Below are 24,346 nucleotides of genomic sequence, written 5' to 3' on the forward strand. Positions count from 1 at the left end.
GTTTTGTCTCGGCGCATATTTTAGCCAATTTGTTCTTTAAGATACCATTACAGCGTTCCACTAAACCGGCTTCTTGGGGATAATAGGCACAATTAAATTTCTGTTTTATCTGCAACCCGTTACAGACCAGATCCATTACTTGCCCAGTGAAATGACTTGCATTGTCACTCCAAATAGTTTGAGGCAGGCCGCATCTGGGAAAGTATTTCTTCATCAGAACCTTGGCAGCGCTAGCAGCAAAAAAAGTAAGTGGATGGGCCTCCACCCATGGACTGAAGGTACATATTACCACCAGCATATACCTTTTCTTCTTTACTGGTTCCATTTCTACAAAACCCATTTGCAGGACTTCGAATGGCAAGTCTGGTGGTGCAAAATTTCCTTTAGGGACAAGAGTGCCTTTTCCTTCATTTTATGTGTGGCATATGATGCACCTTTGTACATGAGAACATGCATATTTTGGTATGTTCTTGTTATGCCATATGTGATCCAATGTATCCACTATTTCTTGAACGCTAATGTATGCAGGTACATGTGCTGAGGAAACTATGGCATTCACATAAGCATTAGGTAACATCCATCTCCTTTTCTTTGTCTTGTCTACCCAACATCCTTCACTATCTAGGGTGGCACAACAGTACCACTCAGAAAGTTACTCTGGAGTAGCTGCATCCTGAATATCCTTTACACAGTCTATTGTCTGATTCATCATGCCAAAGTCTGGTAACCACCTAGCTGTCCCTGTCACATACATGGTACTGTATTCAGCTTGTGCAGTATTTTTGGCCATCTTGTCTGCAAATGCATTTCCTTTTCCTACATCATTCTCAATTTTCTTGTGAGCTGAATATTTTACCACAGCCAATTTCTTAGGTAACGTTAAAGCATTTAGTAGTTTTACAATAAGTTCACCATGACGTATTTGTGTTCCATGGGAGGTCATAAATACCCATTCTCGCCATAATTTACGAAAGGAGTGTGCTACATCAAAGGCATATTGGCTGTCAGTGTACACATTAACTCTCAAATCTTTGCTCAATTCACATGTCCGAGTCAAAGCTATCAATTCTGCAGCATGTGTGTTGGGGCACCCCCTCTACTCACCCCTTGCTGCCAGCATGCTGATTGGGGCTCCTAAAGGGAGCTGGGAGGCTCGCCTGCTGCTGCTCTGATGAGCCCTCAGGCATTTTCACATGAATGCATGTGTCTGTGCCCGCTGGTCTTCAGCAGTCTCAAAGGGTGAACGGGGGCCAAACAAAAGTCAGCAGATGTATCACTGGGGCCGCACTGGCAGCTGATAATCACCCTCCTGGGCCATGCACTGCAGGCCCCGCTGGGGAGTGCCACATTTGAGGATCCCCCAGGGCGGGTCTACAGCTGTCTCCACCTGCCTCTCCCCATCTAAGGAGGCTGCTGGGAGAAACCCGCACCTGTATGTCCGCGATCACCGCTTCCCTTAGATTGCCGAGTTCCCGGGAGAGTGAAACCGGCTTTGGGCCCCCAGGGCCTGGGTAGGCCATTGTCGCACCCAGCTCCTAGTGGCAGGCTACAGCGGGCCGTCGTTCTGGGGCCTGCAGCAAATTCTCCAGTTTACGTTCCTCAGGAACAGGTGGAAGGAAGACTATAGTGAGCTCCAGTGTGAGATTGATGGGGTTAAATAGACGGCCTTGCGGAGCTCTAGGCAAGGGGTGTGGGATTTGTCTTGTTTTTTCTCTTTATTACTCTTTGCTAATTGCATTGTGATTATCATGTTGCAGCTGCATGTAGCAGTGTGCTGCCACCTTCACCTCTATACTTAGACCCAGATACAGAGTTTAAGAGATAAATACCTATCCCGCAGGATTTCAGGCTGCAGCTCTTTTGTTTTCAATTGACATATTTCATCAGATCAAACATACAAAAATGTTCTGTGGCAAAATGTGTTAAGAGGTTGAACAAGACGATTTTGGTGCAGTAAAATCCAGAAATAACTAATTTTACCTTGCAACCTCGGAATATGAGATTTTTACTGCATTCATTTAAATACCTCACCCCAGAATGTGGCATCAATACCTGACCCTTTTTTCCTACATACACTCATTAAGGGGTCGTAGAGCATATTGTTGGTCACTGTAGAAGAGACCAGATTTTTAAAATGTGCTCGCCCTTTTAATGAAAACTAAGACCTTCAGCAAACCACTCACCCCCCCCCCTTGCCGTGTACCGTTCCCACTTCAGTGTCAAAGTTGTGAGCATCTACAAATAGGATGACTACCAATAATGGGTGCTGTATAGAAAGCATGGATAGCTCCATTTAGTAGTATTTCATGTTCGTCCATGGCTATGTGGAACTCAAGTTGCAGTAGACTCATGGATATGTTTTTCCCATTCTTATACATATTAATTCAACGCATGTCTTGTCGCCTTAGTGCATAATGTAACCCCTTTAATAATTAAAAGTAAAAAAAAAACAAAAAACGGAGTCCGTTCTGTGTACAGCATCATAGCACGTGTTTGGCTTTCGTGTAGTGTTAACTTGTGAAAGCAGAATATGAATGTTGGGCTTTCATTACCTAAAAAGTCTTCTGTGTTGCTGTCAGTAGTAATCAACGTTAATGTATGTCCCAAGGTTTATAGTGTCAGAACGTTTACAAAATAGCTGAAAGGTAATTGGCACTTCGATTCAGGTGCAGCAGGATGTGACATGCAAACACACACTGACTTGCTGTTTGAAGCCACTTTTACATAATATAGTACTTTCTATCCTCAGTGATGTTGTCAGGCAGTACATGCAAGGTTTGAGATTGTAAGCGATGGACCTGGGACAATTGGGTTACTGGCAGTACACTGATTGGGTGCTGTTGTTTAACAGAAATGTCTCAAGTCTGCCAATGGGTGTTACACTGAAATTGGTTAACCAATTAACTCCTATTTGCCACTTAACTTTTGCTGTCGCCTTGAAGTGCATTAGTCAAAGTTTGACATTCTGACTCTTGGAATTTATTGTTCCATGTCTTAATTACCCTTGGCTGTACATATTTGAATAACATTCTGTCTGGACCAGTTACATCTGGATCTGCCTGATTTGACTGTAGATGAGGCGCAGTTACAATAAACCTGTTTCTTTCTTACCCACCATTGTGATGTACTAGTGAAAATAATTGAATTTCACTTTCAGCACCTCAGCACAACCTCAGTGCCACTTGAAGTTAGAGACCTACACACATACTGAAGTTAGCAGATGACTACCATCATTGGAGATCATGGTAAGGACCATGCAACGCTCACCTTTTCAGAGTGATATTAGGTTAGATTTCCGAGTAGTAGTACGATTATTTGCTATTTCCACTGGAAAGAGCGACACTGCTGAGACAAAACTGAGGCCTTTGCTCAGCGGTTGACACCACCATCCTGTGAGTGGACCTTATTGCTGGCGAAATATGACATAATGCAGTCAGCAATAAAACACATCTCCATCTTGGTCCATAGTAGGTGGAGGTTGCAGAACATGTCTTTGTCATTTGCGGCGCTTCATCACGTTGTCCGCAGTGAAGCTGACTGTAGTGTTTCATTCTAAAAGGGTGGAAATTGCAGACTGCTGACAGGATTTCAAGAAAAGGGTTCTTTGCAAACATGTCTTCAGTAAGAAACTTTGTTAGGCCTGCCTACTCAAGTAACCTTTGTTGTTTGACCTGGGTTACTAGAGTCTTTTCCATTTTGAGAAAAACACCATTCACCAAAAGAAAGCCGTCCAAACAGGAACAGCATCAAGGCAATAACAACAAAACAGGGCAGTTCATTTAAGAGTAGCTCAGTCCTAGATTTTTTGAAGAGGGCACTGAACTGCTTCGCTTCAGCTGATGGCCAGCCCCCGCTCGGGAGTAATCTTTGCACCAAGATAGTGGCCGAACAGTGCATAAAAGAACCTCAAGTTCCGTCATACAATGGCTCGGTCCAGCTGAAGGACGACATACCAACTGAGATTTAAACACGTTATGAGAATCAAATCGAACATGGCTGCAGTATTGACACCTTGCTCAGCATTTCAAATGATGCATCCCTCCAGCCAGCCCACAAAATACAGGAACAGAACACTTGTACCTCTGCACCCTGCACAACCCTCACAAACCCCACAGGCAAATACTTGTCAACCAGAAAAGACAACGTTTCATCCCAGGACAGAACAGTCTGCCTTCAATTATGAATCCCCTATTGTACTAGAGGGCAGGCAGAGGCCCAGCAATGAAAAGAAGCACGGCGACTCGTGACAATCAGCACTATTCGCCTTATACCTCGAGCCAGATGGATTTACAAAGCGCCCAGAAAAGAGCAAGCATCTTGGAATTTCAAATGGATACAGACCAGGCCTCATTATCAGGATTCAGTTAATAATAATTTCATGACGTACTTCCCAAAATTTACTTCTTTGCTAGACTTATGCCTGCCTCGTCCTATATATGTTCTCAGTTGTTGTAATGTTTCGTCATTTGCAGAATATTCCTCCCATTCCTTGGTGGTTATGGCTGGGTAATTGATTTCCAAAATGGGATACTCAAAAGTTTTATATTCATTTTCTTTATTCAAAGGAATCTGGATAGGAAGTCAGCTGCTGTACTTAGGTTTCCTAGAACGAATTCTAACTTGAAACAGAAACTTTCTAAGCCTAACATCCATTCAGCCATGCGGGGAGTACTGCTATAAGCACCTTTGGAAGTAAACATATATGTGAGGGGTTTATGATCTGTGCGTATTATGAATTGCAATCCCCACAAAAAGAACTTGAATCGTTTGACAGCTCAGAAGTATGCCAGAGCTTCTTCCTTTTTTTTTTTTTTTTGAACTACAAAGTAATTCATTTCAGACTTCATGAGAGTTCTTGAGGCAAATGCTACAAATCTTTCTTTTCCATTAATTATTTGGGATACTGTGGCTCCTATTCCTTTGTTACTGGCGTCAATAGTAAATGTTTTTTCTTTTGGGATCAAAGTTTTATATAAATATGGAGCTGTTAGAATAGCTTTTTTCAACTTTTCAAATGAATTCTGATGTTCGTCTAACCATTTGTATTATGCATATTGTTTCAGCAGTTCTCTCAGGTTATCTGTTAAGCTGGCAAAATTGTAGATGTATTTAGCCATACATTCTGTGTGTCCTAAGAAGGATTTCTGGAGCATGAGCTTTCTTTAGTGCTTCAAGTAGGCATATTTTGTGTTTATACCCATCTTTAGATATGGTGTATCCTAGGTAATCCACATCGCTTTATCTTTTTTTTAAAGTTTAGGCCTGCTTCTCTGAGTTTGGTAATGACCATGTGTAACAATTGGTCCTGCTCCTTTACGGTAATGCCATATGAGGACATCATGTTGAAAGCATAATATTTTACGTATTCCTTCCAAGAACCACTGCATTTTTTTTTTTTTTTTTTAACTGTAGCCGCCTATGCAAGAACAAATAGAATCCTGCAGAACAGAAGATGAATTTCCCAAATTTGGCCAGTTCTGCTGGCTCACTTAGAGTGAATACCAAAGTTCTAGCCTTGGAACAAGATCTTATGCCCTGGCCAAGGAAAAGAGGTCTTAGTACAGTGCGTTGTACGTTCAACAGTACCGGGCAGCACATAGTAGATGGATGAATGTCTGTTTTATAGCCACAGAGCTTGCAACAGTTTATGTTGGTGAGAGAGCACCATTGTGGATTCAGTTCCTTCATTTTTAGGCCGAGCAGTCTATCAAAAACGATTGGTGTGATAAATGCTGTTAACCATCTCGATTCGGGGTGCAATTCCCCTTGGTGATAGGCCATGGATGAGTCTACGACTGTAAAACATGTAGCTTTTCCCCATGGTGCTTAGCATTTCATGAATGCGTTGTAAGGGTGTTTTTCAACACATATATTATTGTTAAGATCACATAAATCAACACATAGCCTAATATCATCACCGTGTGCTTTTTTTTTTTTTTGCTGTCACAACTGGGGCTAACCAATCAGAACAGTCTATGGATTGTATGACTCCTAAATCTTTTAATTTGGCTAGTGCTTTCTTTAAGGATTCCCACATCAATTGTGGTGTTGGTCTCATTTTGTGCACAACAGGCTTAGCATTCGCTTTCAGTTTGATTTTATGCTGGTATTGTTTTAGGATTCCAAGTTTTTCTGAAAACTCTGGGAATTCAATACATATTTGATCAAATGTGATAGGTGGGTATACCGACAACACTTGCTCTGGATTGTCCCTAATCCTTTTTCATGTTTCCATCCAAGGAGGTTAGAACCTTCCTCCACTACATATACTCTACCAACCGTTGAACGATTTTTTGAAGGCGATACATGTTTTAATCATCCTGTGATAAGTCTGGGGTTTTGAGAATTAAATCTTTGTTATTTACTATAGATTTAAAATCCAATATGTCGATAGGGGTAAATAGGGAACATAAATCTGCAAACATGTTTAGGGTTTTACCATTTAAATAAACATTGCACCCTGAGTATCTTATTTGATTGCTTGGGCTTTCATCTTTTATTTGAAGAATTATTTTCTTTATTACCTGGGATCTTTCTTCGGGTATATTATTTTCAGTTCTCTTTCCACTTTTCGAAATGTCTCTGCATACTCTGGCGAAGTGGCCTTCTTATTACATTTTCAGCAAGTGGCAGATTTTGCTTGACAATTGGAGTAATTAGCCAAATGATTATTGCTTCCACAACGATAACACTTGGGTTTATTATTTTCATATTAATTCCTTTGACAGTACTCATTCTTTGTATCATTCTTAACCTTTATTTTACAAATATTGTTTTTTTTTTATCTTCTGTTATTTCTGAGACTTGTTCAGTTGTGACAGGGTTTTATTTCCTTCAAACATGTGTTCTCTATTGATTTAGCCATTTCTATGGTTTCACGTAAACTAGGTTGTTTGTGTAATAATTTCTCTTGTATTTTGGGGTTGTTTGTACATCGTACTAGTTGAGTTCCATTTAGAGAGTCATTCAAATCTCTGAATTCACATAATTTGCTTAAACCTCGAAGAACTGCCACATAATTTGTTACGCTTTCTTGTTTGCCCTGGACATGGCTGAAGAAGTTGACGTTCAAGTACAATATTAATTTTGACACCAAATTGATCTTTTAATTTTAGTAAAGTAATTTTTTATTCATCTGCTGCTTCATCTTCATCATCTGGTTCAGGAAGTGTTTCAAAAATGCTTCTACCATGTGTACCTAAATTGTGTAATAAAATGTGGTGTTTCCTTATTGGGCTGAATTTTTCACTTCCAATGGCAATAAGGTAGTATTCGAAGATATTTATCCATTCCTTCCATGGTTCATTAGATTCACCCAATTCGTTTAAATATAGTGGGGGCTTTAATATACTGGTAGCTGCCATTGTAAGAACTGACAGAAAATAGTGCCTGCTAAAATATATTGGATTAGGTACACACTTAAATCATATAAGTATAGTTAAATTGGTGATGTGCTACACTAGAATTCCTGCATAAATACACATGCAAGTGCTACTGTTGTAATAACATAGAATACAGTGCTTTTGTTGCAGGGAGAGAACTTATTCTGTAATACAGTCTAAGAATTATGCATACATCCAGAGTTCAGGTGAGCATATATCGTAACTTGGCAGACGATGTTACCAATACATAGGGAATTAAGTATTTGAAATTGCACACACATCAGTTTTATATAATATACTTAAAATCAGAGTTTTGAAGAGTAGATGCCAAAAGAGGCCAGAAGGTGGCGATGTTACTTAAAGAAACAAACGTTTATAATAGTACACCCCGGTTTTAAGAAGAACGTTTTCTCGCAATAATTTATAGAACACACAGAAAATGTTGTAGTGTGCATGTCACCGATATTACATCCTAGTACATGATGGGAAGGGCTTATATGATGTGCGTGTCACAGTGGAAATTTGTAGTGTCAATTGTATGTACTGCCTCCCTGTTCAATAATACTTCACTGCCTGAGCTGGAGATATTTAAGAGGTGTGTGACACGCTAAAATACTAGAACGGATGTGTGTATCACTGTAGGAATAGTGAGAACACACCTGTAAATTCTTAACCACAGGGGATAGGTTAACATTTTATAGGAGGACATGTCCGATGTGGGAGGTCCTAGATTGTTTCCATCCTGAACTTCTGTACAGTAGAGGCGGCTGAGGAAGGCAGCAACTCTGTAAAGTAGAGGATTGCTATAGGGGACGCGGCTGAAGGGCACTAGGCACTGCTCATAAAGCACTCAAAGGCTCATAAATGGGGATGGAAACCGGGATCACAGCTGGTTTGCCAGGGAACCTGACGGCAGGCAAGGCGCTGACAGAACAGGAATATGACATGAAGCAAGCTGAGAAGTGGGACAACTGAACTATATGGCGCAGTTCAGGGTTCAAAATTAACGCACTCCACAGGGTGTCACAATGTAGGCGGAGGAGGTTGTACGTTACAAAGAAATTAGAGTTAAATCCTGAAGGGGAGGCCAATTACAGTACTTTAGCTTGGTAAATTCTCTTAGAGAGGTTTCACATATTGAGAGAGATGACAGAGGCTCACAAGAACAGGTCAATGTCACCATGGCGCTGTCTTTGATAATGGATGTGAAGGTACACAGATGGGGAGGAGACTACAGCTGCCTCCTTGCGCAAACCAGTCATCACCAATGTTATAACGACGGCATAAACTGAAGTGAAATGGAAGTCTTTATTTTGCATATCCTCTCTCCACTTCCAATCAGCTGTCTCCTTCGCTTTTGACAGATGAGAATTTCCAGGACCAAAACATTCTAAGTCAGGCTGCATTCCTCAACAGAAGGAATATACCAACTGTGACTACAGGTAGGGGATGAGTAAGGGTTATAAACTAATATATATATATATATATATATATATCATCTAAAGGTACTCCTGTGTTCCTTCCAGCGCTCGCCTATTGTTTTTTTTTTTTGTTAAATATTTTTTTATATATATATATATATATATATATATATATATATATATATATATATATATATAAAAGAATTGTATATCAATTATAATACAAAGGATAATAAATTAACATTGTACATTACAACAAACTGTTTCCAGAATCTGAATTAGGTTCAAGTTGTCCGCTCCAGTTCAATTCTGTGCTGGGAATGTGAAGTTGTGAAACCTCCAGGTCATTTTAAAACTTGGAACAGGAATTTGTGTGTTCTAAATGGTATTAAGCTGGTTTGATTAGGCAAGGTAACTACTTCAGGAAAGTCTCTTACAGTTCAGGTGCAGAAAAAGGTCTCCGCTGCATGATGAGCCAGCTGTTCTTCAATCTATATTCTTTGTCTTGGCATGGTTCCTGGCCAGCTGGGCAGCATTTCTCCTTAAGGCACGTAACCTTCTGAATGTCTTTCATTTGTCTTGGACAGTTCCTCTCTTGCATTGCACGTATGGTGTGACGGTTCTCCATGTCCAGATGATGTGCAAGTTACTCGATTGATATTCTCTCAACTTTGGTGGCCATGGCACAAGTCCTTGCCAAAGTGGTGCATTCATGCAAATTCGATTGTGTCCTAATCATTTCTCTTTGTTTTTCCCCCTATCCTACATAATCCAGTTGCAGGACAGGCTATTTTAAACTGGTCAAACTGGGGCAGGCCAGGCCAATTTGAACTCGCCAAGATGGGGTTTATATTAGCCGCAGACAGAGCCCACCAGATGGCCACCAAATGCTTAATATGCCAGGTGCGAAGTATCCTAGGGTGGTTATTGACCTTGGAAGTCTGGATTGGGGATTACACATCTTGCTTTTCCTCGAGGCAGAACTTTAGAGATTCCATGATACCCAACATAAAATGAACTCCCCTGATTTTGCCTTCTAGTGGGCATTATAAACATGGGAAAATCACATGATGTAATTGCTCTGTGTATGAGGGTAATATAGTGCTACCAAACGACGTAAAACTATATTTATAACGTGGATGACTCTGAACTGTCTACAGCTCGATGTAGACCAGACCTAGATTTTGCTGCTTGTAAGGCGCAGGCCTACTGGTCAGATGCCTGGTGGGCTTCTGAGTTAGGTTCAGCCCTTGCCCCAGGATGGCAGTCAAAAAGTCTCTGCTTTCTGGTTGATGAAAACCTTTTTATGAGAGAACAGCTTTTGTCTACCTGTAGTGCCTGCTTTGTTTGGCACTATGTACCTGCTTAAAAAATTGTTTTAGTGACTCCCACTAAAGTCAAGGAGAACTTATTCAAACTCTTATGAGGGAACACCTTGCTGGTAGCAGCCAATGAGTCAATCCTCTCAATAGCTGGTCGTCCAAAATACAGCTGCATGCCTCATTAGTAAGCTACCTCCAAGCCCCCTGTCGACCCGCACGCTCAAAGCGCTTCACTGTCTTCAAGTGAGAAAGCTAGACTTGTTCAGATTTCCCCATCGTTTATAAATCTCTGGTGGGCAAGGGTTTGACTTACCTACGGGATAAACTTTAAACTGCGGTCCTGGTAGAAACCTTAAATCTAAGGATAAATTGCTGCTGTCTTCCAACTGCATTTGGATGTCGTTTTCCTGCCTAGCCTCTCACCACTAGAACAAGCTTCCCCTTTATATTCAAATCCTGCTCAGACTTCCGTAGCTATTAAAAAAAAAAAAAAAAAAAAAAAAAAAAAACCCTGAAGACTTGGTTATTCTGATTGGTTGTCTTGTCCTCACTCAGCGGAGTGCTGAAATACCCCCTCAGGAGTGAGTTGTTGCACTATACCTGAAGAACCGGGAAAGGCAGGCTCACCTCTCCCAGCGGTGGAGGGGACACCCTAGGCTTTCAGGGTCTCTTACCAGCAAAGAACACAACAGGCGGAGTCACGACTGATGAGGAAGAGAAAAGTTTTATTAGTAAAACAGATAATAGCTCGAGCTGAGCACAGTGTCCCAGGACAGTCTGAATGACTTTCCTACGGAGGCTGGCTGCTTCATTCTGCAGCGTACAATCTTATATAGTTAAGCTGCCCCCCTTCAGCCAGGAAGCCACCCCTCCATATCTGGTGAACACAAAAGCTTCAAACAGCTCTCCTTTTAACCCGAGAGCATCCTGCTGACGTACATACATTTGATTAGTCTTTCCTGCTTGTACTCCCACTGTCTCGGGAGTATCCTGCTAATACACGGCAAAGTGACAGTTCATTTGTCAAATGTCAGTCTTATCACAGTTGGTTTGATAATTTACGAGGATATCCCTTGCAGGAGGCCCCTGGAATGCGGTGGGAAGAGGTACAATTCTGTTCGTGCACAATGATAAGAAGGATACAGCTGTGGCTCGGTATCCTGAAAGTCAGCTTGGTTAGATAAGTGGAGAGGCCCAGAGAAGGAAATGGTTTTACACAAAAACTGAGTTCACAGGGAAGTCAACTTACACAGTTTAAATGAAGAGTCAGCTTTGTCGAGCACATGGCAATATTAATGGAATACGCAGAAATAAAGTCTGAGGCAAATACATCTCGGATTATTATTTAACAATCCCTCCTTTTGCCATTGCGAGGCAAATTTCTGTTCAGTTCACTTCTATCTTTAGAAGCTCATCAATTTGTTGTTGAAGCATTAGTCGCTCAGTATTCTCTTTGATATTGGTGGGTTTGGGTGTTAACATCGAAGCACAGACCCCACACAACGCAGGACCACATTGTACGCATAGACAGCATGTGAAGAATGTGGCAGCTATGATAGCCAGGAATATCAAAACCTTCCAACCCCAGGAGACCAACACCTGCCACAGACCTGAAGTCCAAGACCAAGGCGTACCGTTGTCCTCATGTATAACCGATGCTATTTTATGTAATCTTGAAATGGCTGCAAATACTGAGGGTGAATTATCTGGTATGTAAACGCAGCAGCTGGCCCCTATGATGCGACAAGCTCCACCCCTATCTGCTAGTATGACGTCAAGCACCATTCTGTTCTGAAGAGCTACCATCCTGGTAGCTTGGAGTTCTGCGGTGTTATTGGCAAGTGCTCCAGCTGTTTCATTTATCGTAGCCTCCAAGACTCGCGTTAGTCGTCGTATTTGCAGACTGTTCACCGAGGGCCCCCAAAAGGGTAGCAGTCCTTTTGTTATATCCATGAACAGCTGTGCGGAAGTGTCTGTTTGGTCTACAGTATCTCTTCTTTGTCGATGATACGTAGGTGGCTTGTTGAACGTTGGTGGGAGAAGGAAGGCAATATAGCAAATGCCGCTCCAACCAGGTGGCAGCCAGGTGTAGGCCTTACTCCCACATACAAAGTATAGTCCTGTAGGTGCATTGAGGTAAGGGGTGGAGGTGTTGTACGTGATGGTCGCATTACAGACACTGACTCCGACAGGTATGCGTCCTTGTCCGCAGATACAGAGTGGGGCCTGCCGAGGTCTGATAGATATTGTTTTTGGTTTCATGGAGACCGGACCAAATGTATATTCCATGAGTGGATAGCGGGGCAAGGTCATGATCCTACGCATTGTTGGAGAATCCGTACAATTGCACGCGATGTGTATCTTGGCTTGAAACTGAAGGATAAAGTCTTCAAAGAGTGTGTTGTTCGTTATGATACCAGGTCGTCTCACAGGCCTAGAACCGGGTAGGGGGGTCTGTATTGAAACATTGGACATTAAGGAACAAGTGTAGGCAGCCGTTACAGGAAAGACTGGAAACTGAAATGCATGAGCAGCCGTATGAGGAAAATGACCACAAACCCAACAGTCTGTCAAGTTTGTAACAAGTTGATGTTGATGTAGCATCTGGATGAACGTATTATTGTCATATTCTTGTCTCCTGGCATGTATCTCAGGTGGTAGAGATACATGTGTATGCATGGGCGCAGATGTTGGTGTAGGAGGCTGTCTTTTCTCTGTAGCAGTGTGGATGGTCCAGCCAATGCACGCTAATATGACAAGAAGCACTACAATTATCGCCAGACACGTTGTACGTGGACCAAACAATTTTTTTAAATGTTTAATTTTTCTCAGTTTCTGTACGCTCTTCTCGTAATCTGAATACATAGTCCTTTTCCTTTCTCAAGTCTGCTCTTCTCACTGGCAGTGATCAATATCAAATTTAGTTATTCAGTACCTGCGTGCCACCCAGCCTCCCCTAGGTGCTGCCCGTGACTGGTGGTTGCTCCACCGGTGGGTGATTCCAGCAGTCCTATTGACACTCTCTGGTCCGCCACACCGGACAAAATCACGGCCCTGCAGCGAATGTTTGGCTGGATGCAACAGGTAAACGATGAATCATCTATTCAATGTTGGTGACGTTTGCGGAGGTCATATCTCGCAGAACCAGGCTCAGTCTGATCCGGAAACAAGGGAACAACTGGAACACCTTCAGGTGTTGCTCCCCGAAGGACCGAATCACTCTCCTCCTGGGTGGCTGTCCACTCTATCTGCGCGTCACTGAAAGGAACAAAAGTGGGTACTTTCTCGCATTCGTCGTCACCTTGACCCTCTTTCACCCACTGATCGTATGGTAAGGGCAAAGGTACCCTTTTGCAGTGTGAAGCGTGGATCCAATTCTTTGCTCCCTCGACTTTCACAGCAGTCCTGGTAGCAAGGAGTACTTGGCGGGGGCCTTTCCACCGGGGCTCGAGGCTCTTTTTTCGCTGGAAATTCTTGGTGAGGACCCAGTCACCAGGCTCGATACAGTGGCCTGGAGTAAGAGGTAATGGTGGCAGAATATCCTTCACCTGCTGATGAATGAGACGTAAAGAGTTAGTGAGTTCATTGAGGTAATCCATCAATACAGGGTATGATAAATCTGAGTATTTCTTTGGCCTTGGAACTCCCCACACATTAGCCGGTCTCCCCATGACCACTTCATATGGCGAGAGACCTGACTTGGAATGTGGTGTAGCCCGAAGTGACAACAGGGCCGGGGGAGAGCATCAGGCCACGATATGCCTTTGTCAGCACATATTTTGGACAACTTCAATTTGAGTGAACCATTATATTTCTCAACTAGTCCTGCAGCTTGTGGATGGTTGGCAGCATGGAATTTCTGTCTAATTCCCAATCCTTCACACACCTTTTTCATCACCTGACCTGTAAAATGGCTGCCATTGTCTGACCATGCAATTCGAGGCATTCCAAACCGGGGAAAGAACTCTTTCAAGAGTACCTTAGCAGTTGTGAGGGCTGTGTTGTCCCTTGTAGGATAGGCTTCTACCCATTTGCTAAACATGCAGACGACCACCAATACATACTTCAAATTGTTACATCTTTCCATTTCGATGTAATCCATCTGTATAGCTTCAAATGGATAATCAGGGGGCGCGAAATGGCCGGGAGGTACTTTAATGCCCTTGCCAGGATTGTGTTGCATGCAAATCATACAGTGTTTAACCAACTTCTCAGCTGCCTTTGGAATATTTTTGTTGTACCAGACAGGGGCAAGAAGTTTGCATATCCCTGCTGGACTGATGTGTGCTGGACCATAAGCCATTGTCACTACAGGAAGGACCTACCCATCAGGAAGCATCCATCTCTGGGCTTCTGACAAGTCTGTCCAACACCCTGTTTCTTCATTAAACCTCGCGTGTGTCTCCTTCCATGATGCCAATTCAACTTCCGTCGCTTCTGCCTGTATGCTTTTCACACTCTCTACCGTGTCCTCAAACATCCCGTTATCTGGGACCCATCTGGCCGGTCCCGCTACATACATCTTGTTTTTCGTCTGACGTGCTGTTTCCTTCGCTACCTGATCTGCAAAGGCGTTCCCTTTCCCTACGTGATCAGTGATCTTTCTGTGTGCGCTGCATTTCACAATGGCCATGGTCCGTGGCAGGGCTAGAACGGAGAGCAGTCTGTGTATTAACCCCCCATGTTGTATGTGGGTGCCGTGTGATGTGAGAAAGCCTCTTTCCGCCCACAATCTGCCAAAATTGTGTGCCACTCCAAACGCGTATTGACTGTCAGTGTAGATATTGACATCTAAATCTGTGCTTATTTCACAGGCTCTAATCAGTGCCACTAACTCAGCCGCTTGTGCTGAATTATGTGGTATCCGACGTGCTTCAACTACTGCCGTTAGTGTTGTGATAGCATATGCAGCTGATGTGGTGCCATCAGGTAATTTGAGACATGAACCATCAATGTACAAGGTGCCTTGGGGGTTACTTAGAGGCGTGTCTTGCAGATCTACCCTTCCTTTCGTTTCCTCCTCTGTCCTGATAATGCAGTCATGTATATCAGTATGTGTATCTTCAGAGCTTTCAGTCAGGGGTAATAACGTTGCGGGATTCAAGGTAGTGCATCTTTTGATGGTGATGTGACTGGCAAGAAGTGTTAACTCATAACTGGTCAGGCGGGCATTTGTAAGGTGTTGTGTCTTAGTTTTGTTAAGTAGGGCATCAACGGCATGTGGGACCAACAATAATAATGAAGTATCCATAACTATTCCAGCTGATTGGCGCACTGCTACTGCGGCTGCAGCTACAGCCCGTAGGCAGCTTGGAAGAGCCCTGGCAACAGGATCCAGAAGGGCTGAAAAATAAGCACATGGTCGCTGTTTGCCACCATGTTCTTGTGTCAGGACTGAGAGAGAGCAACCGTTATGTTCACTTACAAACAATGTAAAGGGCTTATGATAGTCAGGCGTGCCTAACACAGGGGCTGAACAGAGAGCGTCCTTCAAATCTTCAAAGCTGGACTGGCATTCAGTATTCCAGACAACGGTGTCCGGGCAGTCTTTGTGGGTGAGTGCTAAGAAAGGCTTGATAAGGAGAGAAAAATTAGGTATCCATTGGCGGCAAAAAGATGTGATGCCAATGAATCCCCTGACCTCCCTCTGTGTTGTGGGGACAGGTATATTGCGTATGGCTTGTACCCGGGCCGGGGTAAGTGTACGTCCCTCCTTCGACAGCAGGTGACCAAGATAGGTAACCTGCTGTTGACAATACTGTAATTTAGTGAGGGATACTTTGTGATGGTGTTGGGATAGATAAGTGAGAAGTGCAACTGTGTCTTTTTTGCAATTTTCTTGGGAGTCAGAAGCAATAAGGAGATCATCAACATATTGTACCAGGGCGGAACCAGCGGGGAATTGAAAGGAATCCAGCTGTCCCTTGAGCACCTGGCTAAAAACACTGGGTGATTCCGTGTACCCCTGAGGTGCGCGACAGAACCGGAAACTGCGACCGCCCAGGGAGAATCCAAAAATGTGTCTGCTGTCCGGGTGAATGGGTATGCTAAAGAATGCATTCTTGAGATCAATTACAGAGAACCAGGTAGCAGTGGAGGGTATCATTGTTAGGAGGGTGGTAATGTCGGGTACAACAGGGAATTGAGGCTCCACTACTTTATTAACTGCTCGAAGGTCAAGCACAAAGCGTAGGCCGGGCTGATGGGAAGAATCAGCGGACTTTTTGAGTACTGGGAGTATGGGGCTGTTACATGTATTACCTCTGGTCTCTTCAACAACTCCTTTATCAATCAGCTGCAATATAATGTCCTTGAGGGCCTGTTCAGTGTGATGTGGTAACTTGTACTGTGGCAGACGGGGAAGTAGTGCATGCTCTTTTAACTTGATGGAGAAAGGGGGAATATCAAGGCAGCCCACATCTTCATTGTTTGAAGCCCAAAGTGTAGCGGGGAGCATCTCTAGCTCAGGCGGGAGTGGTAACGCTATGAACTGGGTGGGTGTCACGTGAGGACCCATGGTGACGTACACGCCATCAGGGGAACAATATATAGTGGCGTGTAATCTTTTCAGTAAATCGAGACCTAGCAAATTTTCACTACAACCAGAGGTAAGTATTAGAGGAGAATCAACAGTGTAGGGACCAATTGTGAGTTCCAGTGGCTTGGATACGGGGTTAATCACTGGGACGCCTGAGAATCCTACAGACACGTTAGTATTGCTGGACAAAGGGACCCCAGGGACCGCATCCTTCATAACAGAACTCTTAGTGGCTCCAGTGTCAATTAAAAAATTCTTAGAAGTACCATCTAGTTGTACTTCTACATGTGGGCCATTCTGTTTAACTGGGATTGGGACGGGTCCTATCCTCCCTTGTCCTAAGCTGTCCTAGCAGGAATAGAAGCCCTGACCTTCTTCCGGATCATAATTATCATTATAATACTGGCGTTGGGCAGAACTATTGTCAAAGTAATTTTCAGCGGCTGCTATATTTTGCTGTTGATGGGCTCTATTAGGTCCCTGCTGTGGGGGACCTCCCCGTCCTCTACCTCGGGGTGCTCCACGGGGCGCTCCTCTACCTCTTGTCTGGGGCGCAAACCCGTTTTTATGTGGGCAATCATTTTTCCAATGACCTTCCTCTTTACAATAGGCACACTGATTGTAGCTCAGGGAATAGCGGGGCTGATAACTGTTGGGACCATTATATTGGTACTGAGGTCCACGGGGAATTGACCTATTCTGGGGGTACGCCTGCTGTACTAGAATTTTAGTTTTTAACTCTTTTGTTTGTTTGTCTTTTCTGTCCTTCTCTTCATGAACCCTATTCTCGTAATATTGGGCCATATTAAGTATCTCAATGGGAGTGCTTGTCGACCAGGTACTCTCAGTCAACCGAATTTTTGAGGCCACCTCAGGTGATATGCAATTTACAAATTTATCTACAAACAGCCGCATACCACCTTCGGTAGAGGTGTCTTGTCCACTAAAGTCAGTGTATGCCCTTTCAAACCGAGAGAAAAAGTCAGCAATGTGTTCGTCTTTCTTTTGTTTACATGTATCTATTCTATCCCAGTCTACTAATCGCGGGGGCAAGGACTTCTGTATAAGCGTAAGAAGTCTGTCAGGGAGAGCTACTATTAGGGCTCCCGGCTTGTCACCAGGCTTCCTGTCTTTGTCCTCGTGGTCCAGTTGATCCCAGGTACCGCCTAGCTCAACAGGATAGTCTTTCTGTATGATAGTCTTCCAGATATCCTGTGGTACAAGGGTACCAAACAACATTTTAATGTCCATGAGAGTCAATATTTGTGGACTTATTATTTGGGAAAATTCTTTATAGAAGCCGGCAGGATTCTTGCGTGGGTCAGGCAAGTGGGCTTTTAGCGCTAGGACCTCTGTTCTATCCCATTGCTGGTACACAAATTGTTGTTTCCAGTGAGCGGGCACTACCGCGGCACCCTCTCCTGTGGCTGGAACGTAGCTGGGTGGGACTTCCCTTAAGGGGTGCTGTGTTGTGTGAGTGGAAGGAATACGTGAAGGACTGGGTGAACCTGTTTCTTTATCCCTCTTGTGGTGGTATTTCTTCCTATAACTTAACAGCTGACGGAGGTAGTCCTTAAGGTCCTTTCCCTGATGATAGCCTGTGGCTACCTCCTGTTTTATTCTGAGTACTTGCAAGGGGGGATTGCTATCTAAATTTTCGTCCCATTTTTCCATTAGTATCTCACACATACGTTGTATCATGTCTGCCTGTTGTACTGCTTGAAACTGAGCAAAATTCTGCCAAATAGTCTCCAGGCTTGGCTGTGTTAAGATATATTTATGCACCACTGTGTTAATTTTCCTTTCTTCTGTCAGTTTATTGCGTCGTGGACGTCCTGGGGGAGGTGATATTGTGAGGCCATCATCGTCTGAGCTCTCGTCTTTTATTTGTAGCAAGGGGGCTGAAGCGCTTGGGGAGTCTGACCTGGGGGTCACTGGAGCTGATGCTGGGGGTCTCTGGTGTTCAGATTGTGGTGGTAGGGCAAATGTTACTGCATTCACTGGTGAACCTAATGGCTGGGGCATCTGAGCAATTGGGGGTAAAGCTGGATATATTGTTGGGGTATAAACAGGGGGGCAGACTAGGACATCTTGCATGAGAGGATCCTTTTCGGGGTCTCTTTTCTTTTTTTCAGGTGTTTGTTGAACCACATATATCCTGTCTGTATCTAACTGGTGTCTTCTATCTATCTGGGCCCATCCCTGCTCTGCATTCTGCCGGTCATATTCTTGGGCTTTCTCAGCATCTGATTTTGCATTATGTCTCTTAGCATCCTTTGCTGCTTTAATTCGTTTTTGTCTACCCTCTTTCTGCCATAACCTGAGTGAATCAAACATGCCAGGCCTACTTTTGGTTGCAAATAATCTTTCTTCTAAAAAATCAATTTTCAGTTCATCAAAAGTCCCATGCAGTGGCCACTGTAATTCAGCACTATGCCTAGTCTTTTTACGCCATATGTCAGTCCATATTATACTTCCCACCCCGTGTTTTACATACATTTCATGACAAGGAGTTCCAATTGGAGGAGCCGGACAAGACTCCAAGCGGGAGTCCGCTTGACAACAAAAACAGCACCATTTCCTTAATTTACTGAATGCCGGCATTATTTTAAACAGACAGTTGTAACTTAGTATCAGTGGATGGAAAACAGAAACAACGGAAGCAAATATGCAATCTATATATTATGACAGTTAATTATTTTACAAAACATCCACTGACTTCGGTCTTTGCAAAGATCGAATGACACCTACCAGACAGACACAGAAAAGACAGGGGTTAACCCTGTCCTTACCTTACTCTGGTCTTCCTCCTCAGTCAGGACTCCGAACTCAGGGCCAGCTATGTCAGGAACTCCAGTCAGGGCAGAGCCGCCGGCGCCTGTTGAGACAAAGAGGGGGGAGCACCGCTGGAGTACCGCAGGTCCACGAGGAAAAAGATACTTCCCAAATCAGTTGTGGGGCGCCCCCTTTGGTAGTCCTGCAGTGAACCTCCTCCTCCTTCCGAGCAGACGGCGGGTGCCACTGATGGAGTCCCTGTTCGGGCGCCAACTGAAGAACCGGGAAAGGCAGGCTCACCTCTCCCAGCGGTGGAGGGGACACCCTAGGCCTTCAGGGTCTCTTACCAGCAAAGAACACAACAGGCGGAGTCACGACTGATGAGGAAGAGAAAAGTTTTATTAGTAAAACAGATAATAGCTCGAGCTGAGCACAGTGTCCCAGGACAGTCTGAATGACTTTCCTACGGAGGCTGGCTGCTTCATTCTGCAGCGTACAATCTTATATAGTTAAGCTGCCCCCCCTTCAGCCAGGAAGCCACCCCTCCATATCTGGTGAACACAAAAGCTTCAAACAGTTCTCCTTTTAACCCGAGAGCATCCTGCTGACGTACATACATTTGATTGGTCTTTCCTGCTTGTACTCCCACTGTCTCGGGAGTATCCTGCTAATACACGGCAAAGTGACAGTTCATTTGTCAAATGTCAGTCGTATCACAGTTGGTTTGATAATTTACGAGGATATCCCTTGCAGGAGGCCCCTGGAATGCGGTGGGAAGAGGTACAATTCTGTTCGTGCACAATGATAAGAAGGATACAGCTGTGGCTCGGTATCCTGAAAGTCAGCTTGGTTAGATAAGTGGAGAGGCCCAGAGAAGGAAATGGTTTTACACAAAAACTGAGTTCACAGGGAAGTCAACTTACACAGTTTAAATGAAGAGTCAGCTTTGTCGAGCACATGGCAATATTAATGGAATACGCAGAAATAAAGTCTGAGGCAAATACATCTCGGATTATTATTTAACATACCAAGTTCCACTAACAATACGAATACTTTTACATACTACACCTGAAATTAAAATAGCAGTTCTAGGTATAGTGAGGACGAATTCCACTAGGATTATTGAAAGAGCAGGTGGCTTACATGTGAGCGATACAAACCTTCAGTGATTGATTAACCCTTTTTCAACAGGTAATGTTTGTCAGTTGTTTGTTGAAATTGTGCTTCTAAGTGGATTCTTCTAAAAGATACCCAACTGTCATCGCCAGCAGGAGGAAGATCAGTGCAGTCAAGCTAATGGTGGTAATGGGACCTAATAGGAGGTTCTCAACATTATTCCCGTCCTTGAGGTTTTTGCTAACATGCAGGTTCATGTGACCATATCCATTTCAGGAAATGTATGTTCACATTTAGCATTCCAGACATTGTAAATCGATTGGCAACATTTTTAAGACCCTCTTTGACATGAATTATCATAAACTGCTATCTAGCTTTCTAATGGCTAGTCACGTTTCAGTTTTTTGAAGTATGCACCTCTAAATTATTCAAATAAAATATTAGCTCTATATTTCCATTTGTAGACCTAGAATAGTTTGGTGTTTTGTATGGAGCTTTTGAAAAAATGTAGACTGCTCAATATATTTTCATGAATAGATGCAGCTTTCCTTTTTCTATCAAATAATATCCCTCGTTCAACCTACTACACTGCATAGTATGAAGTGGAGAAGGACTGACTATCAGAGCCTAGCTGTTTCCTTTCTTGACAACAGGGCTACTCCTGAATAATACGGTGAAAACCTTAATTTGTGAAAAACTGTCATTTTACTCCCAGCACTGTTGGTGGGTGGTAGAGGGCTCTGCTTTCTGAGCCCTAGAGACTGATCTCCAGTAATTCCTTTAAGGAGGACAATGGGGAATAAAAACAATCCTTTTGCATTGATGTCGACAAGCCTTTCTCGATGTCACACTGCTGCATTGTGCAGATTTTCCAAGCAAAATCATGCAAAGTGTGGTGCCGCTAGATCCATCGCTATAACCGAGACAGTTCTTGTGGTAGGGTGGTTCATTAAATCTGGGTTTCCTCTCGACTTCCCACCTCTTTTCCGTTTACCTCTACAATGCATAGCCCATCTGTAAGCTACATTTAATCCATTGCCTCTTTGTTTCTACTGGCCTACCCTTTTGCCAATCACCGCAGTTTTGGTGCTACTGATTCCTTTGAGAACAAGCATGCCTCTAGAAGAAAGACAGAGGCACAGATTCTTCTGACGCACAGACACCATGCGTTTGGAATGCCAACACCAGTCTTCCATTTCCCAGTAGCCCAGTTGTAGCCTCACTACGGACTGGGCATGATGGCTTTTCTTACACATGCAAACTACTGCTCATCATAAGGAAACGAACGATCCTCCTAGCTGTTTGGCCCAAACTCTTGCCTTTATTACAGAGGCAGCAATGAGAGATGCTCACTGGAAAAGTGGCGGGCTGTTCCACCACGGTTACGAAACATAACTAATTTATAACAGGTCACTGAGCTCTCGCTATCCCACCCAGTTACTGGACTCCTATTTATTGACCACGTTTCAGAAAACGTTTGCACATCACTTAAATACACTGTTTATTTTCTTCGCCTTTTTACTGCGCCTTTGCTGTTATTGTTAGGCTTTCATGTTTGCTGGGGAGGTATCCTTACAATAGTCCCACATGAATATTCTACTGCCTGTACGTGTATATTTCCAAGACTGGTACCTGTCACCAGCTGTGTAAGAAGTAAAACTGCGTTTTACCAGGTGTGCAAAGTTCACCTAATTTGCTTTAGCTTAGTTATGCAAAATGTTGTGCATTTTTTTGTGTGTAATTATGCAGAATGCAAATTTCTCATTTAGCACTAAAGTATGGTGTGAAATGCGTCCTTGTGTCAATTTTCAACACAAGGAGGCATTTTGTGTAAAGATTAAAAAAAAAAAAACACAAGTGTGGAGAGCAGCATATGCCTGCATCCTCCCTGTTCCTGTTGTTCCCACCCCTCTGCTATAAACATTACCACAAATGGCATTTAATGACATGACGTTTTACATCTCCACTCCCCTCACCCCCCTACCCCCGCCCCTCTTCTCACGGTACTGTCTGGTTGTTGTTCAGGCTCCTAGGAGGTTCTCCTTTGCAGTGCACGAGGTACATCTCGCTCTCTAAATTTTAAGCAAATGCTTGATGAGCAATGTCATAGAATATATTCTCAGACTCCCGCTTCATTCCAGAGGCCAGATCGGCCAATTTCTTTGCATTGTGAGCATGTCCCTCGAAGCTTATTTGTTAATTGTGTACGTGCCACTGAAATCTTTCAATATTCTTTGTTGTGTATATCTTGCCATGTTTCTTCGTTGTCACTCGTTTAACCCACTGTGATCCTTCTATGCTGTTTTGTTTTTTTGAGTACCAAATTACACCCAGTTTACATCCTCCTAACAATAGTAATATTAGTTGTAGTATTTAAATAGAAGTGTCTTTGGTCGTATGTCTTCTAAAGAAACAGCAGACACTTGCAGAAGGATAAACTTAACCCAAGTAATGCTGTAGTGAATTTGCATGCTTCTTAAGGCGCTATAATCTTGTTACTTTCAATCATTAAGGGCATTTTGGTATCCCAGTACTCTACATTATAGAACAGGAACAATACAAGCAGTAATGATTTACACTTAAGATGCATCGAACCAGGGGCTTTATTACACATAGTGCCCTCTGGGCACAATGAACCCCTGGGGCACTATGGTATTTAAGATAGTTGTGCAGCAGCTTCTTTTTTACTGATCGCACTGGTGCACGTGCAGCCACCGCTGGCATAAGAGGAAGTTCCCTCATTTGCATGAGTGTGTGCCCTCACGCAAATGAGGAAATCTTTATCTTTTTGCCCACACTGTATTATGGAAGCAGGCGCAGAGACAAACAGGCCATTAGAAGGAGCACTGGCATTGTGCCACAAAGGTGGCACATTGTCAATACGCCCCCCTGAGGCAGCCCTCTAGGGGGGTAAAACAGGGTCCCGTGGACACTCAAGACCTCTCTTTGCAGGTGGGTGCTGTCACACGGAGCAAATAGATGCCCCATAGTTCACTGAAAGCGCTCCCTTGAGGGCAGCACATTCATCATAATATGGCGCACTGTCCCTGTTAGTGGTCCTGTTTAAAGGTGCACCTTGGCACAAACAAGGACTGTGCCCTTTATCTGTAATAAGGGTCAAATTGTTTATTCTACATTTAGCACACCATTAGAATTAGCCATTATTGAAAACAATTCAAAAACTTGTGAATCTTTCCAAAGAAACAGTCTTTAAAAGTGCACCTTTTGCAGTGATGCTGTACAAATCCTGCTGATGCACTCTAGGTTTAGGATTACAAGCCTCTTGGAAAAAAGTATCCTTTCTAATACACTAAACAAAGCGTGCTGTACTATTTGAAAAATCCTTTGTCAACGGCTAACTCTATACAAAGTAATGTATTATTCCACCCTAGAATGTTTTGAAAAGCAGTCGTCCACAAACAAAAATAGTGAAAATGCAAGTAAAACCTTCCATTGAGTTAACTTCTTTTCGGCAAGACAAAGTTCTGTAGTCATTGCATGCGAAAAGTCTTTGTAAAGTGCTACATAAGTCAACTGCAATACTTATTTGCACTGCTCCTCAGAGTGAGGAAACTTGCATTGATGACTTATTATTGCTAAGTCTGGTTCTTCTGAAGTAACAAACTCCAGTGTCTTTCCAAGAATCTGGGGCTGCTTAAAATGTAACAATTGGCACAGTGCACAATAGTACAACGAAAATGACATTTTCCCCCTTTTTCACCTTCATTTTTCTCCACTAGAATGCTGGTACAGTCTGAATTTTCTCCTGAAGCCTAATACATCTCAATAGAA

At 43.3% G+C, this 24,346-nt stretch overlaps 1 protein-coding gene across 3 annotated transcripts in view; it reads left to right on the forward strand.

Moving 5' to 3' along the window:
* Window positions 1-24,346, forward strand: part of KLHL18 (kelch like family member 18) — a 238,982-nt gene that overhangs the window by 85,375 nt on the left and 129,261 nt on the right. The window lies entirely within an intron of this gene.

The sequence above is a fragment of the Pleurodeles waltl genome, chromosome 10 (genome assembly GCF_031143425.1).
Source record: "Pleurodeles waltl isolate 20211129_DDA chromosome 10, aPleWal1.hap1.20221129, whole genome shotgun sequence".
Taxonomy (NCBI): Eukaryota; Metazoa; Chordata; class Amphibia; order Caudata; family Salamandridae; genus Pleurodeles; species Pleurodeles waltl.